Below are 19,277 nucleotides of genomic sequence, written 5' to 3'. Positions count from 1 at the left end.
TTCCAACTCAAATCTTAAGAGAAACACCGAACATTAATTGCTGCTATAGTAGTGAGAACTCAGACAATTAACATCCAAGACAGAACCACGTAAGAAAAGACGGGAACAGGCGCGCTCTGCTGAGCTCTGATTATCACATAGCAAATTCCCTAATCTGCCGGTGCTGTGGACATACATTACCAAGCTGTCTTCTTAACTGCAAGGACACGATCTGGCGTACCGGAAGCGATGGTTGGTTGCTTCGACGTCCCGTCGTGGTGATGATAATGTCGCGAGTATAACCCGAAACAAATTATCCTGGTCTGGTTGTTCCAGACTAAAGACTTCCTGTCAATACAAATGCGCCTCTGAGGGAGACGAAGAAGGCTCGCCACACAATCACTGACGGTACAGTGATTGATTTTAACAAGCGAAGTCACACAGTAACTCCAATACAGTCAACTTTAGCCAAAACTGCTTAATACGGACAACATAGGCCGCTTGTACGCAGAACGTTCAATTGCCAACTGTACTCGGAAAGTTACGCTGAAGTCGAAACTTCAGCAACTTTGTCAAACAGTTACAATTAAATGAAAGTATATTAGACAGCCAACGGAAGGCAGGCTGTCCAGAGCAGCGAGAGCTCAGTCTTGTAACCTACTCCGACCGAAAACCGAGAGCTGACCCTCTGAAGAGCACCCGTACAAGCCGAACACAGAACATTCCCGCCCCCACAACAGTGGTCGTGGTTACACGTTCCAATCAGCAACTCGAAAACCGGCGGAAAATTCCCCTCTATTGCCGACGTACTACTATTCCACCAATGGAGATCCTTGGCGCCAATTTCTGCGCCGATTTTGCTACGTCACGGAGCTATTCCCTGAGCAAGCCAATCACAGTTATGATTTTGCAGAAAACGCTGGAATTTGCCAGCCAAGACTGCCTGGGTACACAAGTCATTCCCACGCCTCGCTGGTAGCCCGCCAGAAAGTTTTTCACTAAGTATCTGCGAAGTAACGGAATCTCTAGCCCAGCCGCTCCGTCAGGCCCCTGTGGGCTTGTCGCCGCCACTCTTATGACAATGTCGGCGTCTGGAAAGCATCCACCCGACTCCCTCACACTCGTCGGCTTAGCCCTTTCAAGATCAGCAGTACCCGCCCGTCACCGGACCACCTGGGTAACGAGAGACGCTGCGTGGGAAGTCCACGTGTGAAGGAAAAGCGGCTTTTCACCGCATGCAATTAGAGAGGAAAATCGAATTACTCAGAGTAAGATAGAAATATGAGAGGGGGCTCATGCCACCTCTCACACTAATCGGTGACAATAAAACTGATTACACTGTAAGGCTGATTTTTGGGATGAGCAATATTTCGACTGCCCATATGCGCTCTGCCGAAGTGAGCATATGGCAGGACTGCTTTCTCGCTTCCTTCCACACCCCTCCCGCGGTGTTCCCGCGACGCGCGGCGCGAGTGCGCTATACGCGTCTCAATTTGCGTCTAGCCTTACGTCTATGTCGATTCTGTTTCTTCTGTCTGGGCCGTCAAGATCTGACCACACTCGTTGTCCCCGCAACATACGCGGCCCTCAGCTGTCCGCGATGTTCCTGTCGTGGTAATGTCGCGGTCCAAATCCTCTACCGCGAGCCGCTGACGTACTTCTACCTCGTTGCTCCATATTAACGCGATACCTATCGCCGTCATTTTGTTCATTGTCATTGTGATTACCTCTATTGGTGTTGTTAGTCTGACGATAATCACGATTACCTCGCCAATAATCTTAATATTTGACCCTTTCCAGAAACGCTGAAAAACTTTTATGATTGCTACCAACGTATCTCTTCGAATCCTATGGGAAATTTTTCCATAACTCCCAAATAATCTCGGATTCGGATCGTCTGCTGATTAAGTGTTTCAGTTTTCCATACCATGATTTGCAGAAATCTTTCATGGAGGTTCTGTCATTTTGTCATACAATCTGACCGCTATAAATTCTTGCCACAAACTATTTTGTTTCAAATGGCTCTGAGCACTATGGGACTTAATTTATTAGGTCATCAGTCCCCTAGAACGTAGAACTACTTAAACCTAACTAGCCTAAGGACATCACACACATCCATGCCCGAGGAAGGATTCCAACCTGCGACCGTAGCGTTTTGTTTTTGCTTTGCCTATCATTCGTCTGTAAAGTTTTCCACAAATTTGTTGAACATCATCTGATCAGTGTTCTAATTTAGTCCCTACCATTTAGCATCACCTGCTAATGCACTGAGAACTGCATTGATCTTTTCAAGGTTTGTCGGATTTTCAGTGAAAATCCTTTCATAGTTTTTAATGAATCCAATGGGTGGCAGCAGTTACGTCTTTTAGCAGGTTCACCGCGGTCTTTGCCATCTAATAGTTTAATATACGGTTTCTATCAGTCACACAACTAGGCTTGACCCTAATTTTCTGTTCAACGTCACCAATTTTGCCTTAAATTTGCAAAGTGTTTGATCATAGCTCTTTTCGTAACTTGTTACTTGCTTACCTAGTGCCTTTCCAGAATCAGATACTGTCTTTCTCGAATGTGAGACTTGATTTCTGCATTCGTCAACAGTTTCGGTTTTCAGACCGAATACTTTCTCGTCCACTTTTTGTTACTATTGCGGGTCCCACCGTTTCTTAAATCTTTATCATTTCTAAATTGAAATTTTCATTGGTCTGATAGATGTAGTGTTAGCGTTAGTATTAATGTTGTCTATTTCGGTTTTCATGTCATCACTTTCAGTATTCTAAGCGCTTACCTTTTCATCTACTTTTTCGATCAGCTTACTTATCTTTACATCTGATTTTTTCATTCGAATATTGAGGCTACTAATACAATTTGCATGTGTTTTCAGTTGATACTCAAGACTACTATTTTGTACCTTGATGCTAAAAATATTGCTAGCCTGCACCTTGAGTTGATTTTTCAGTCCTTTCATGCCACTAGCAATGCTAACCAGTTGGTTTCTTGGTGCTCTGATTTGTGTGGTCAGAAGTTTAACCAGATCGTTCGTGTTTGGTGGCTTACAAATACCCTGTTCTAGCAAGTTTTCATAATTTGATTCTACCTCGTGTGTTCCTATCGGTTCTTCGACTATTTGCGAAGTACTGAACATATCAACTGATTCATTTATATAATCATTATCTTCCTCATAATTTTTCTCATTTGTTTCGTCCATCGGCTACTCTTTGATTTGTGGTGGGCTTGTGGTCTGAATCTGATCGATTACATACACGTGGTACTCCACGTAAGCAGAAAGTGAATGATCATTACAGGTAAATTATTACTAATGTTGAAGCATTTATAAGTTTAATTATTGAAAAATATTGCCACTAAAATGGATTTCCGATAATTATATTCTCTATTCTGTTTACTGTTTGTTTTATCAAGGAGTGTTCGCTCCTTTGTACTATACAGTGCAAATGAAACATTTGGGCTCTACATATGTTACAGTTTGAATAGTGGTAGTTACTTACTATGGCACACAAATGTTATAAAATTGATGGTTGTACCTCCTTAGTATAGTAATTATAATTTGGAAAATAAATATAGCTCAAGAATTAGAATGGGAAGGGCAGAAACTAATCTGTCGGTATCTCATATTAAGGCTGAATATTTTAGTTCAGTGATAACACAAGAAACACCTTTAACTACACAGACATAAAAACATAAACATTGTTACTAACAAATCTGCAAAATAATTAATCCTTATGCTGGCTGTCCCACTCAACTAACGAGTAACTATTATGAATCGTCACAGTTTCTGCAGGTAACAGTAATACTGTACTGAGATTACAGTAAGAAGAGCATTTAATCTGAATGCGTTCAATCTTTTCTTAGCAATTATACTGCAGTATAACTTTAACTACCCATCTATGGAAACCACGTGGAGTGCTCCAGAAACAAGAATCACTGAATGGTTAAGGAGTCTACTGCTTCACGAATATTATTAAATGTTGCTACAGAAATCAGTTACTTTGTTGAATAAATTGGATACTCGGAATTATCGCAGTACAAAGAATAGGACCCTTTTCTAGGTAAATGACTAAATATAAAATATGGGTGCTCAGTACAAAGTTTAAAGAACACGGATTTATTATTGGATAATAAAACACCTAACTGGTCCATGCAGTTATACAGTGCTCAAAAGATCTTTTGACACGGGGTTGGTGGCTGTGCCCATTTTCTGTGGCTACCGAAAAAAAAAAAGATCGGCAAAAATATCCATTGCTCCTGCTGTATAACAAGCTCTGAAAATTCTCCTCTTAGCGTCGGATTTTCATAGTACAGAGCTAAACCAATGAACCCCACGAATACTGAACCAAATTTCTTCCACATCCGAGGCTGTATTAATAACCTTATTGCTTTTCTTGCCACGTTCAGCACGCAGGATGTGAACACTTTGTATGCTAGCCACTAACTCATTCTTTCCACAAAGGAGCCTTGCAGTTCGACCGCCAAATCCACCTTTTCTATTCCCACCAACGCTGTTTCATTACAGAGAGATTTCTCTCCATGATTAGAAAACTACTTTCCCTATGTATGAATGAATATTACAAGTAGATTTTTTACATTTCCGTTCTTTTACAGAAGATTACTTTAAAATTACATACATAGGTTAATTATATCAAGAAAAATGATGAATAAAACATTGACATATATGTTACGTCAAACAGCTTGATGATACAGAAGTCACATTAAGTAAAAACGACAAGGAAGTTCGACAAGATAAATATAGGTCATATCTATAATAGTGTTACATGGTGGTGAACAAAGAAGTCCTGAAACTGAAAAGAAATAAGTCACCTGGCCCTGATGGCAACCCAGCAATAGTTTGTCGAGAATCTCTCGCTCAGCGCAAAGTCTCAAGCGACTGGAAAAAAGCGCAGGTGACTCTGTTAATAAGAAGAGCAAAAGAACGCAGCTGCAGAATTACAGTCCAATATCCTTAACATCAGTTCGCTGCTCAATTCTCGTACATATAACTGAGTTCGAAAATACTACATTTCCTCGAGAAGGAAAAGCTTCTGTTCACACATCACCACGGATGTAGGGAGTATCGCTTGTGCGGAAATCAGCCTGCCCTTTTCTCACATGATATCCTGCGAACCATGGATGAAAGGCAACAGACAGTTTCCACATTCCGAAATATCCGGAAAGCATTTGATACAGTGCCCCTCTACAGATTGTTAACGAAGGTCCGAGTATACTGATTAGATTCCCAGATATGTGAGTGGCTGGAGAACTTCTTACGTAATACAATCTAGAACAACGTCATTGACGGCGAGTGTTCATCGAAGACAAAGGTATCGTCGCGAGTGCCGCAGGGAAGAGGGGTAGGACGCCTCAGACTGTTTACTGATGACGCTGTGGTCTACGGGAAGGTGTCGTCGTTCAGTGACTGTAGGAAGGTACAAGATCACATAGACCAAATTTCTATTTGATGTGATGGATGTCAGCTCTAGATGTAGAGAAATGTATGTTAAGGCAGATGAGTAGGAAAAAAAATCCCATGATGTTCGAATACAGCATTGTTGCTGTGCGGCATGACACAGTCACGTCGATTACATATCTGGGCGTAAGGTCGTGAGGCTATATGAAACGGAACGAACACGTCAGGACGATATAGAGAAGACGATTGGTCGACTTCGGTTTATTTGGAGAATTTTAGGAAACTGTAGCTCATCTTTAAAGGAGACCGCGTATAGAACGTTAGTGCAAAGCATTCTTCAGTACTGCTCGAATGTGGGGGATCCCACCAGGTCGGATTACAGAAAGACACTGAGGCAATTCAGAGGTGAACCGTTAGATCTGTTACCGGTCGGTTCGAGCAAGACGCAAGTATTACGGAGATGTGACTTCGCAGGTTTTCCCGGTGTGTTAAGTCTTGAAAGTCTCTTCGGATTTGCTGCCGGATTCTAAAATAAACTCGATTCGTGTGTCGGCGATATCACTGTTCGTCTCTTCAGGAGAACGATGCTGCTGCTCAGTCCCTGTGAGGAACGATTCCAAGGTAGTAAATCGACATCCCATGTAGGTCTCCGTACCGTACACGGCGCATGCGCCGCCCACGGCAGTTGCTGCCCTCCAAGATTGGGCACTTGGCGCCTCCCTTAGGAGTACACCGTGTAATCTCCCCCCCCCCCTCCTTCCTCATTCCATCTATTGTCCACATTAAGCAAAGTCTTTTGTAAAGATTTGAGAGGAGCGAAGATTACAATAAATTTTGTAGTTTACTTAGCTTCCAATGTAGAGTGGGCTCCAGTTCTTCTCCTCTAGGGGTCTGATTTTTGAAGCTGAAAATGTCACATTTTAGGTCCTCACGGTTGGATTGATTTAAATAAATTTGAAGATTGTTGTTGCAGAATTTTTGTTTTCACGTAAATCTATTTTCTCACATATTAGTATATTATACAGTCTTTTGATTTTTCACATAACAAAGCCGAAATTACGTTGTTCGCACAAAATACAAAAAATGTCAGATCACATCAGAGGCATTCTTACGACTTCCACACTGTGTGGAAATAACCGTATTCCAAATGGTTTACAATTTTTCTTAACTAAGGAACTTCTACTAGTTTCTGTTACATTATAAATTTCTATTATTATTTCATAAATGAATCCATAAATCAACATAGTAACTAGTACAGTATTGTGTAATTAATAACAAAAATTTTAAGCGTGCCAATAGTTCGTAATTTCAAATTAAAAAAAAAAAAACTGTACATCCAGAACCAGAACTTACCGATTATAACATCAAGACTAAAAATTTTATAAAGTAATTCATTTTCATAAATTTTAACTTGAAATATAACATACTGTGTATAATATTATATGGAAGTTTTCAAAAAAGCAACTAAGATAATACTGACTTGTCCCAAATTCGAAAAATAATACTAGTATCGACAACTACTGTTGAGGAAAAGCAATGCTAGAGGAGGATTTCCCGTTAAAACGTTATATTGCACGCAAAGAATATTTTCAAACACTCGTTGGCCGCACCGTAGAACGCTCTGTTTTGATGCGGGATAGTACTGGGTTCCACGTCTTGCTAACAGGAATCTCATTGTCTCTATCAGTCGAATTACCTGCCAACATAATTTCAATTGCCAGTTTATAAACCCTGTTCCAGAAATCGGAAGTCTTAGCTACTATCGCAGTTTCGTCAAATTTCATCCTGTCTCCCTCATTCAAGCAATGTTCTGCTACCGCCGATTTTTGCGGCTGTTGTTGCGTCGTATGACGGCGATGTTCCACGCACCCGTCCTAAACTGCGCGAATCGAACGGCCGACGTAAGCCTTCCCACACTGACACGGGATTTTATATATGCCAGACTTTCTAAGCCCCAAATCACCTTTCACACACACTTAATGACTATGTTAAAAAATAATGTCATGTATTTGTGTTGTTTTGAGATGTAGTGCAAATTTCAATAAAAGTTACTTGTCCTGGCATAACGATAACAGTAATAATAGTAATAATAGTGTCGTGTGGCGTGATGACAGGGTGCAATTCTTACAGTTGGATGCTACTTTGGCGACTTAGTGTGTCCACAATTTACCCAGTTATTTAACTGGGAAAATGTCATCTCTGTGTATGAAGACTTCACGGGTTGTCAGCCGAGTAGCGTCGTCGTCTCGTAGCAACGTTTCGATGGAATGCGTCTCCATCACCTTCAGGCGCCTGAAGATGATGGAGACGCATTCCATCGAAACGTTGCTACGAGACGACGACGCTACTCGGCTGACAACCCGGGAAGACTTTATATATGAAATTCGCCGAGAAAGCCCACACTCACACGTCATCTCCGGTTTAACGTGGAATCCGAACCATGCGTCGATCCTCGCAGCTCCTCACTTTGTTGTTAGGTGAAGATAAGATTAAGGCCAGACAGAAAATTTAAGTGGTCCGATCGATATTGAATTTCACAGACTCTTGGTCTCTAGGCAGCGCTTAATCACTTTTCTTACTTTCTTTTATTCGGAATGTCACCAGACGCTATTAACCAAAATTTTCTCTTCTTCAATAAAACGATTTCTTTTCCGGATGATTATCAGGTAGAGATACTGCACTAAACATAAATCTTGATTCTTCGTAAAAACGTAATTGTTTCTTGATAAAACACACAATTGATTCATCAATTAAATACATGCATCCATCTGAAAACAGGTGTATTTTCATAAACATGAAGTTTTTTTCGCTTGTCTTATTTAAGAAGAGAAAATATAAAATAAATAAGTAAATATGTTTGATTCTGCCTTGGTTATCATGCTCATCAAAGAAAGGAATGTAGAATATTAATTAATTAATTAATTCTTCCTTTGAAGTGCTTGCGATATGAAATGGGACGAGCACGTCATGTCGGTAGTAGGAAAGGCAAATTGTAGCCTTCGGTTTATTGTGATAATTTTAGGAAAGTGTAGTTTATCTGTAAAGGCAACCGCATATAGAACATTTGTGCGACCTATTGTTGAGTACTGCTCGAGTGCTTGGGATCCCCAGCAGGTCGGATTAAAGGAAGACATAGAAGCTATTCAGAGGTATGCTGCTAGATTTATTATTGGTGCGTTAAATCAACACGCGAACATAACGCAGATGCTTCGTGAGCTCCAATGGTATTCACTGGATGGAAGACAACGTTCTTTCGCGAAATGCTATTGAGAACATTTAGGTAACCGGCATCTGTGGCTGACTGTATAACGATTCTACGGCTGCCAACGTAAATTTCTAGTTAGCGCCGCGAAGAGGTGATAAGTGATATTAGGGCTCGTACAAGGGGCTTACAGGCGGTCGTTTTTCCTTGCTCCACTTGCGAATGCTACAGGAAACGAAATGACTGGTAGTAGTTCAACGTACCCTCCACCATGCACCATGTGCTAACTTGCCAAGTATGTATATACATGTAGATGTAGATACATTGCTGAGCTGACAATTCATCTTCTCAAATTAGTTTAAAAAGTCCTGAAAGAAAATAAAAGATATGCAGCGTACATAGTTCATGGATTTTGGTAACGTTCTTTACACACATCAAATACACTGAAGTCATTAGTATACTATTTCCACTCTGCTCAATTTTTTAGGTACACGGTTTATGCCATGCTTCAGTTTTATTGCAACATCAACATATTTCTTGCTTATGAAAAATTTTTGCACAATTATCTTCATAGAACTGAAATCGAGTATAATGTTTACATTCCTCAGTTGAGTCGGATCCTATTTTATTTATTAGACAACGACAAAGTAACCGTCAATTGAAATTAAAAATTCATTAAAGGATGTAATCTAAAAAACTGGGATCGTCCTGTAACGTCACCGGTTTTTCTAGTTGGTAGTTGATAGACTAGTATTGATCGGCCCTGGCTAAAACTCGGCGAAGTCGGTAGAGCGATGATACTGTTATTAGGTAAAGACAATGTTACAAAAAACAGTGCTGCGTGATATTTACAGTGTGCGTGATATTTACTTCAGCAATTATGACCAATATTACGCTACTCGTCGTAATTAACTCGTTTATATTCCATGATTTAAAAGTTGCTATACAAATATTAATGATACGTTCAATTTAGTCCCACCCACACCAACCTCTCAATAGTTTGGTTGTTATTTCAAAGCTCTAATAAGTCGTAACATTGTGATTGCTTCCTAACGACATAGAGTCTCTATATATGCGCCGAGCTCTTCAGTCAAATATTATCGCAGTACGCAAAAGATCACAGTTATGTCTCCAAACAGCTTTGTAATTTGGAATCACAAATGCGTAAATTGACACGAAAGGGTGATTTATTTCACAATTACAATCACTTCCTAACATGGCCGTGAGGAAGAAGCTTCCTAAGTAGTGGTGTGGGGCGATTTATGAACTATCTGCTTTAAAACTATTGCCAAGTTCCGGAGTCTATTTGCAATTACGAATGAAGTTAATTGTCTATTACTGTTCAATGCCTAAGTAGAGTTGAGTTCGAGCTATCTAATTAGAAAGTTCACTTCAGTCTAACACACTCCTGGAAATGGAAAAAAGAACACATTGACACCGGTGTGTCAGACCCACCATACTTGCTCCGGACACTGCGAGAGGGCTGTACAAGCAATGATCACACGCACGGCACAGCGGACACACCTGGAACCGCGGTGTTGGCCGTCGAATGGCGCTAGCTGCGCAGCATTTGTGCACCGCCGCCATCAGTGTCAGCCAGTTTGCCGTGGCATACGGAGCTCCATCGCAGTCTTTAACACTGGTAGCATGCCGCGACAGCGTGGACGTGAACCGTATGTGCAGTTGACGGACTTTGAGCGAGGGCGTATAGTGGGCATGCGGGAGGCCGGGTGGACGTACCGCCGAATTGCTCAACACGTGGGGCGTGAGGTCTCCACAGTACATCGATGTTGTCGCCAGTGGTCGGCGGAAGGTGCACGTGCCCGTCGACCTGGGACCGGACCGCAGCGACGCACGGATGCACGCCAAGACCGTAGGATCCTACGCAGTGCCGTAGGTGACCGCACCGCCACTTCCCAGCAAATTAGGGACACTGTTGCTCCTGGGGTATCGGCGAGGACCATTCGCAACCGTCTCCATGAAGCTGGGCTACGGTCCCGCACACCGTTATGCCGTCTTCCGCTCACGCCCCAACATCCTGCAGCCCGCCTCCAGTGGTGTCGCGACAGGCGTGAATGGAGGGACGAATGGAGACGTGTCGTCTTCAGCGATGAGAGTCGCTTCTGCCTTGGTGCCAATGATGGTCGTATGCGTGTTTGGCGCCGTGCAGGTGAGCGCCACAATCAGGACTGCATACGACCGAGGCACACAGGGCCAACACCCGGCATCATGGTGTGGGGAGCGTTCTCCTACACTGGCCGTACACCACTGGTGATCGTCGAGGGGACACTGAATAGTGCACGGTACATCCAAACCGTCATCGAACCCATCGTTCTACCATTCCTAGACCGGCAAGGGAACTTGCTGTTCCAACAGGACAATGCACGTCCGCATGTATCCCGTGCCACCCAACGTGCTCTAGAAGGTGTAAGTCAACTACCCTGGCCAGCAAGATCTCCGGATCTGTCCCCCATTGAGCATGTTTGGGACTGGATGAAGCGTCGTCTCACGCGGTCTGCACGTCCAGCACGAACGCTGGTCCAACTGAGGCGCCAGGTGGAAATGGCATGGCAAGCCGTTCCACAGGACTACATCCAGCATCTCTACGATCGTCTCCATGGGAGAATAGCAGCCTGCATTGCTGCGAAAGGTGGATATACACTGTACTAGTGCCGACATTGTGCATGCTCTGTTGCCTGTGTCTATGTGCCTGTGGTTCTGTCAGTGTGATCATGTGATGTATCTGACCCCAGGAATGTGTCAATAAAGTTTCCCCTTCCTGGGACAATGAATTCACGGTGTTCTTATTTCAATTTCCAGGAGTGTATAACGTAATCCTCCATCTGAGTTCTAAATGATGTTATAGTTGCAGTCAATGTTTTGTTTCACTGCGTCATAGTAGATCGCAATTATCAATCGTCGAAAGGCCGGCCGCGGTGGTCTCGCGGTTCTAGGCGCTCAGTCCGGACCGCGCGACTGCTGCGGTTGCAGGTTCGAATCCTGCCTCGGGCATGGATGTATGTGATGTCCTTAGGTTAGTTAGGTTTAAGTAGTTCTAAGTTCTAGGGGACTGATGACCACAGATGTTGAGTCCCATAGTGCTCAGAGCCATTTGAACCATTTGAATCCTCGAAAAACCAATCTAACCGCGCCTACATATACGAGTATTCAAACAAGTCTGAGCAGCTTCGGCTAACTCTCGTAACATAGTGACAATGGATCAAATTTTCCTTAGCCATTACTCACGATTCTCAAAGAGTACTCAAACGAAGTATTCTTTGAGATCGCCGGTACTACTTTGCTAATTTTAATTATAATGATTTTGCGATTTACTATGATTTTGAGTTTGAATTTACTGAGATTCTATCTTTCTTTTGTAAGTTGATATATTACTAAGTATAAGGTTCTTGTTTCAATTACTGGTTATTATCCAAATAATAGTGTTAAATGGAACGTTGGTTACTTGTTCACTTTTCATGGAATCTGGAACTTGTTTTGGGGAAATTTTTGGGGTATTGGTTGCTATTTTTTCTTTTTTCATTTTTCGTCCGAGAAAGTGGCATTACAGTCCCCTCCTGTAATAAAAGGATACCAAAGACTTCTTCTGTTTACCGTATTGACTGAGGACTGATTCTGTGAGCGTTGTCATCATTTCCATTATCAGTCAACATCTGAAGTGATCCGCTAGTTATTGATGCCTGATTTTGCTCCTCGGGTTTCACTTCCGTGGCCCAGTCAGGAGTAACTTCGGTTTTACCTTCATTTCATTCTGATTTCCTTCTTCTTGGACTTAGTCGGTTGGTTATCGGACCTTTACTATGTGCTTTCCTTTACTTGGGCTGAGAGACGGGTTGCTTCCATTGTCTTACTTGTACTGAGTAGTGTCGGAATTAAGGGCGATGTGTCTTTTTCATTATGATACGTCGTGGGTTTGTTCTTTGACCTCCAGCTTGATTTGACGTCATTTGCTTCTCGTCATGGCAGCCTCAGTTTCACCTTCTGGATGAGCTATTCATATTTTGTTATTCGTATGGACTGTTGCTACACGATCATCAGACGCATTTGTTGCCCGTTTCAAGTTATTTGTAATTTTAGATACTGATTTCGGTATTTTCTGTTGACTATAATCGTAATGTCCTGAGTCAGTGTTTATTTCTATGTTTGCAGTCTGAGAAACAATCTCGCTTTCCGTTTCCTGGATATTGTTCGTCGTCATAGGCGGGGATGCCTACCGCAGCCACATACAGTGATGGACAAAAGTATTCAGACACAGATCACATGCGTATCTCACGATCAACTGCGACTGATGCATACACGGAATGTGTATCTGCGTATGTGCCATAATGCAAGGAATATTTCGAAAGACGTCGACTATGCGAATGTCATCATACCCTCTACTTGGAACGAATAGTTCTGTGTTGCCATCACAGACGTGTGTTTCAGTCGGGACAAAAGTAATCAGACGCCGCCCAGCCCGACAAGTTAACCGCAGTCTGAACGTACAACTCGGCGGCAGCAAGCAGTCAGTGTACGCAAGGCAGCTGTCTCGTACTACTGAAAAGTACAGGTCTGGTCACAAAAGACCAACGTAACGCCATGCCCCGTAAAGGTAGGGAAACGGATGTGGAAGAACGAAGGCTTATTGTGTGGCTGACGAGTGAGGGAAAATCATATGCAGAAATAGGCAAGGTCGTCAACGGATGCCTCAAAACTATATTTAGTATCGTACAGAAATGGAAGGAAGAAACAACTCTCGTCAATCGTCCACAACAGGGGCGTCCTCAGAAACTCACGAACAGAGGAGAGAGGAATATAGTTGAATAGTGAAAAACGACCCGCAGACAACGACCCCTGCTATAGCGCCAGAACTGGCAGAAGGCGTTGGTGCCCAAGTTATTGTTACAACAGTGCGCATATGCCTGAACAGTGCTGGGTACAATACCAGAGTGCCAAGTCGCAAAACGTTCGTCAGTAAGTGTAATGCAAAAAAGCGGATGGTTTTTGCCGAAGAATTTATCGGCAAGGATGTGACCTTCTGAGACAAGATTCTGTGGAGTGATGAATGCAAATTTACTTTAAGTCACGTGCATGGCCGCATTTTAGTGTAGCGTCAAGCAAACAGAGTATGAGCCCAAAAACAGCCAAGCAACCATCAAACATGGAGGCGGCAGTGTGATTTTGTATGGATGCATGTCTTCCAGAGGTGTTGGCGAACTTGTCTTTATTGAAGGCACCATGGACAAATTTTTCTATCTCGATACACTCAAACAAAATCTGACGAAAAGTAGTGCAAATTTCGATCTTGAAGGTGACTTTTATTTCCAACAAGACAATAATCCTAAGCATATGGCGGAAATTGTCAGGCTGTTGGATCCTATACAACACGCTTCATCGCTTCATTACCCCACCTCAGTCTCTGGGCCTCAGTCCCATCGAAAACATCTGGAATGAACTGAAAACGAGAGGAGACTACACAAATGAGATGTAAGCAGTTTGGCACATTTGGGTGCATTGATAGAAGAAGAATGGGTGAATATCGGTCCGGACATAACGAAAACGGTTGTTTACTCCATGCCTCAAAGACTGAGGGCTATAATACAGAAAAGGGGCCACATTACCAAATACTGACTGCTGAGTATCTGAATACTCTTGTCCATTGTATATTTCGCTTTTTTTGTTTTTTACATAAGGCGTGTTTTGTTACTTGTTGTTTTGCGTATGTTAATAAAAATGGCTCTGAGCAATATGGGACTTAACATCTGAGGTCATCAGTCCCCTAGAACTAAGAACTACTTAAAACTAACTAACCTAAGGACATCACACACATCCATGCCCGAGGCAGGATTCGAGCCTGCGACCGTAGCTGTCACGCGGTTCCAGAATGAAGCGCCTAGAACCGCTCGGCCACACCGGCCGGCTGCGTATGTTCAGACTGACATATACACTACACATTTGTTAAGAATAAAATATATGTTTTGAGTTATAAACACATTTAAGGTTTACTTCTCTGATTACTCCCAGTGTCTGAATACTTTTGTCCGCCTCTGTATGTCAACAACATGTTTACGACGCCAACCGTTTGCTACATCGCGACAGTGTGTGTTGGTTGGGCCACGAGCGCCGCCGCCTCTCGGCTCCTACGTGTTCAGTGGAGTGGCACGTTGCATACTACCTGGACTGTCTGTGTACATAACTAGTGCACGGTACCCTAATAAATTTGTGCACGACGGAACGTGTTTCAATAAATTAGTCTCCATTTGCCTAACTCCACTAAAAACAGGCAAGGGAAATTGGTTACCCTCCCCTTCTCCCCATAAACAGAAATTATTCTCCCATATTCACATAAAACTTGAGTTACATGATCACATAGTATTTCAGTGGGGGTCGGGCTTATGACTACTCTTACGATACGCAACCCTAAGCTGGAATATGTTATCTGTACCACACTTACAGTTTTGTTCGCGTCTGGACATTTCGTAGACCCTCCTGTCTCTTCAATTACCCGACTACGTATTCGGGATCTTTAAGTTTCACATAAGCAACAGTAGCGAATTGTGAAAGGTGCACACCAATAATATCACCTAAAGAATTGCACTAGTCTTCACACAATTTCGATCGAAATTAAACATTAAAGCATCTATACTTGAAATCATCAGCGTCTTCAAATTATATACGCTAACAAAAACAACTGTGCAACAGACAGATGCTCAAAGACCAAAAAAGCAAACGTGTCTTGCTTTTTGCAGTGCGCAGCTCAACACCTGCGACGATGCTTCATGCCAGACTACCACTAGACCCCCACGTCGACGTACTTGCACTAATCCTCTAAATACCGCGTGCATCACAGTCTCCTGATATACCGCGCGGACCTGGGTGCCGCGTTTCACAAATGGTACCATCCGTACATTTTTGTAAGTATTAATACTTGTATAGTGTCAGTACAATATAAGGGCATGAAACATCACAGATAAATAAGATTTATTTTAACTTCGGTACTGGTTTGGGGGATAAAGAAAAATAAATATGTAACAATGATTTATACACTGAAGCGCCAGAGAAACTGATAGAGGCATGCGTATTCAAACACAGAGGTATGTAAACAGGCAGAATACGACACTGCGGTCGACAACGCCTATAAAAGACAAGAAGTGTCAGGTGCAGTTGTTAGATCGGTTACTGCTGCTACAGTGGCAGGTTATCAAGATTTAAGTGAGTTTGAAAGTGGTTCTATAGTCGGCGCATGAGCGATGGGACACACCATCTCCGAGGTAGCGATGACGTGGTGATTTTCCAGTACGACCATTTATCGAGTCGACCGTAAACATCAAGAAACCGAAAAAACATCAAATCTCCGACATCGCTATGGCAGGAAAAAGGTCCTGCAAGGACGGGACCAGCGACGACTGAAGAGAATCCTTCATCGTGACAGAAGTGCAACCCTTCCGCAAATTGCTGCAGACGTCAATGCAGGACCATCAACGAGTGTCCGTGTGCGAACCATTCAACGAAAAATCATCGATATGTGCTATCTGAACCGAAGGCCCACTCATGTACCCTTCATGACTGCACGACACAAAGTTTTACGCCTCGCCTGGGCCCATCGACATCGACATTGGACTGTTAATGACTGAAAACATGTTGTCTGGTCGGACGAGTCTCGTTTCAAATTCTATCGAACGGATGGAGGAGTACGGTGATGGAGACAATCTCATGAATCCATGGACCTAGAATGTCAGAAGCTAAATGTTCAAACTGGTCGATGCTCTGTAATGGTATGGGGCGTGTGCAGCTTGAGTGATATGGGACCACTGATACGTCCAGATACGACTCTGACAGGTGACACGTACGTAAGCATCCTGTCCGATCACCTGCATCCATTCATGTCCATTATGCATTCCGACGGACTTGGACAATTCCAGTGACACCCCACACGTGCATAATTGCTAGAGAGTGGCTCCAGGAACATTCTTCTGAATTTAAACACTTCCGCTGCGCACCAGACTCCCCAGACACGAACATTATTGAGCACGTCTGCGATGCCCCGCAACGTGCTGTGCAGAAGAGATCTCCGCCCCTTCGTACTGTTACGGATTTTTGGAAAACCCTGCAGGATTCATGCTGTCAGTTCTTTCCAGCAATACCTCAGACTTGGGTTTAGTCTATCCCACGTTTTGTTACGGCACTTCTGCATGCTCGCTGGGGCCCTACACGATATTAAGCAGGTGTACCCGTTTCTTTGGCTCTTCAGTATATTGTAGTAACAATACTTTTGCTTTCAATTATACACTCCTGGAAATTGAAATAAGAACACCGTGAATTCATTGTCCCAGGAAGGGGAAACTTTATTGACACATTCCTGGGGTCAGATACATCACATGATCACACTGACAGAACCACAGGCACATAGACATAGGCAACAGAGCATGCACAATGTCGGCACTAGTACAGTGTACATCCACCTTCCGCAGCAATGCAGGCTGCTATTCTCCCATGGAGACGATCGTAGAGATGCTGGATGTAGTCCTGTGGAACGGCTTGCCATGCTATTTCCACCTGGCGCCTCAGTTGGACCAGCGTTCGTGCTGGACGTGCAGACCGCGTGAGACGACGCTTCATCCAGTCCCAAACATGCTCAATGGGGGACAGATCCGGAGATCTTGCTGGCCAGGGTAGTTGACTTACACCTTCTAGAGCACGTTGGGTGGCACGGGATACATGCGGATGTGCATTGTCCTGTTGGAACAGCAAGTTCCCTTGCCGGTCTAGGAATGGTAGAACGATGGGTTCGATGACGGTTTGGATGTACCGTGCACTATTCAGTGTCCCCTCGACGATCACCAGTGGTGTACGGCCAGTGTAGGAGATCGCTCCCCACACCATGATGCCGGGTGTTGGCCCTGTGTGCCTCGGTCGTATGCAGTCCTGATTGTGGCGCTCAACTGCACGGCGCCAAACACGCATACGACCATCATTGGCACCAAGGCAGAAGCGACTCTCATCGCTGAAGACGACACGTCTCCATTCGTCCCTCCATTCACGCCTGTCGCGACACCACTGGAGGCGGGCTGCACGATGTTGGGGCGTGAGCGGAAGACGGCCTAACGGTGTGCGGGACCGTAGCCCAGCTTCATGGAGACGGTTGCGAATGGTCCTCGCCGATACCCCAGGAGCAACAGTGTCCCTAATTTGCTGGGAAGTGGCGGTGTGGTCCCCTACGGCACTGCGTAGGATCCTACGGTCTTGGCGTGCATCCGTGCGTCGCTGCGGTCCGGACCCAGGTCGACGGGCACGTGCACCTTCCGCCGACCACTGGCGACAACATCGATGTACTGTGGAGACCTCACGACCCATGTGTTGAGCAATTCGGCGGTACGTCCACCCGGCCTCCCGCATGCCCACTATACGCCCTCGCTCAAAGTCCGTCAACTGCACATACGGTTCACGTCCACGCTGTCGCGGCATGCTACCAGTGTTAAAGACTGCGATGGAGCTCCGTATGCCTCGGCAAACTGGCTGACACTGACGGTGGCGGTGCACAAATGCTGCGCAGCTAGCGCCATTCGACGGCCAACACCGCGGTTCCTGGTGTGTCAGCTGTGCCGTGCGTGTGATCATTGCTTGTACAGCCCTCTCGCAGTGTCCGGAGCAAGTATGGTGGGTCTGACACACCGGTGTCAATGTGTTCTTTTTTCCATTTCCAGGAGTGTGTATAATATTGAATAATTAGAGTCTATATCATGTACACGTGTTTCTCGTATTAACTGAAAGTAGTGATATTACAAATTACGGCGGCCGGTGTGGCCGTGCGGTCTAGGCGCTTCAGTCTGGAACCGCCTGACCGCTCCGGCGCCAAACCTTCCTCCGCACAGCAGCGTCACCCAGTAACTGGTGCCAGTTGTCTGGTGCTGGAATATGCTGCTGCCATGTGAGGCAACGCTGCTCCGACCCATATCCAGACATCCAGACACTTCTGAGTCAGCGCTTTGGCCAGTATCTCCCGCAAGACTACGCCACCTGCCAGCTTCGTGAAGGTACTTGAGTCGCCGGCCGTGGTGGCCGTGCGGTTCTAGGCGCTGCAGTCCGGAACCGCGAAACTGCTACGGTCGCAGGTTCGAATCCTGCCTCGGGCATGGATGTGTGTGATGTCCTTAGGTTAGTTAGGTTTAAGTAATTCTAAGTTCTAGGGGACTGATGACCATAGATGTTAAGTCCCATAGTGCTCAGAGCCATTTGAACCATTTTTATTACAAATTACAACATATATAAATATGAAAACACTAATTACCATCAATCGCTCTGCTCTTTTATTTCCCCATATTCTCTTCGACGACAGCAACCGCAAACTACTTGGCGTGTTGAGTGATTCTTACATACAAAATGTTTACATGTTGAACAACGTACAGTAGCCTTGTTATTCTTGTGTATTTCACATTTCTGGCATGGACCTACTCTGTTTTTTCATTCAATTGTTTCGTCGATTAGATAGTAATTGGTTCTCGGTTTATATATATATATATATATATATATATATATATATATATATATATATACTGCTGGAAATGGAAAAAAGAACACATTGACACCGGTGTGTCAGACCCACCATACTTGCTCCGGACACTGCGAGAGGGCTGTACTAGCAATGATCACACGCACGGCACAGCGGACACACCAGGAACC

Source organism: Schistocerca cancellata, chromosome 4 (genome assembly GCF_023864275.1).
Source record: "Schistocerca cancellata isolate TAMUIC-IGC-003103 chromosome 4, iqSchCanc2.1, whole genome shotgun sequence".
NCBI lineage: Eukaryota > Metazoa > Arthropoda > Insecta > Orthoptera > Acrididae > Schistocerca > Schistocerca cancellata.
The sequence above is the reverse complement of the archived record's forward strand: the minus strand, read 5'-3'. Positions refer to the sequence as shown.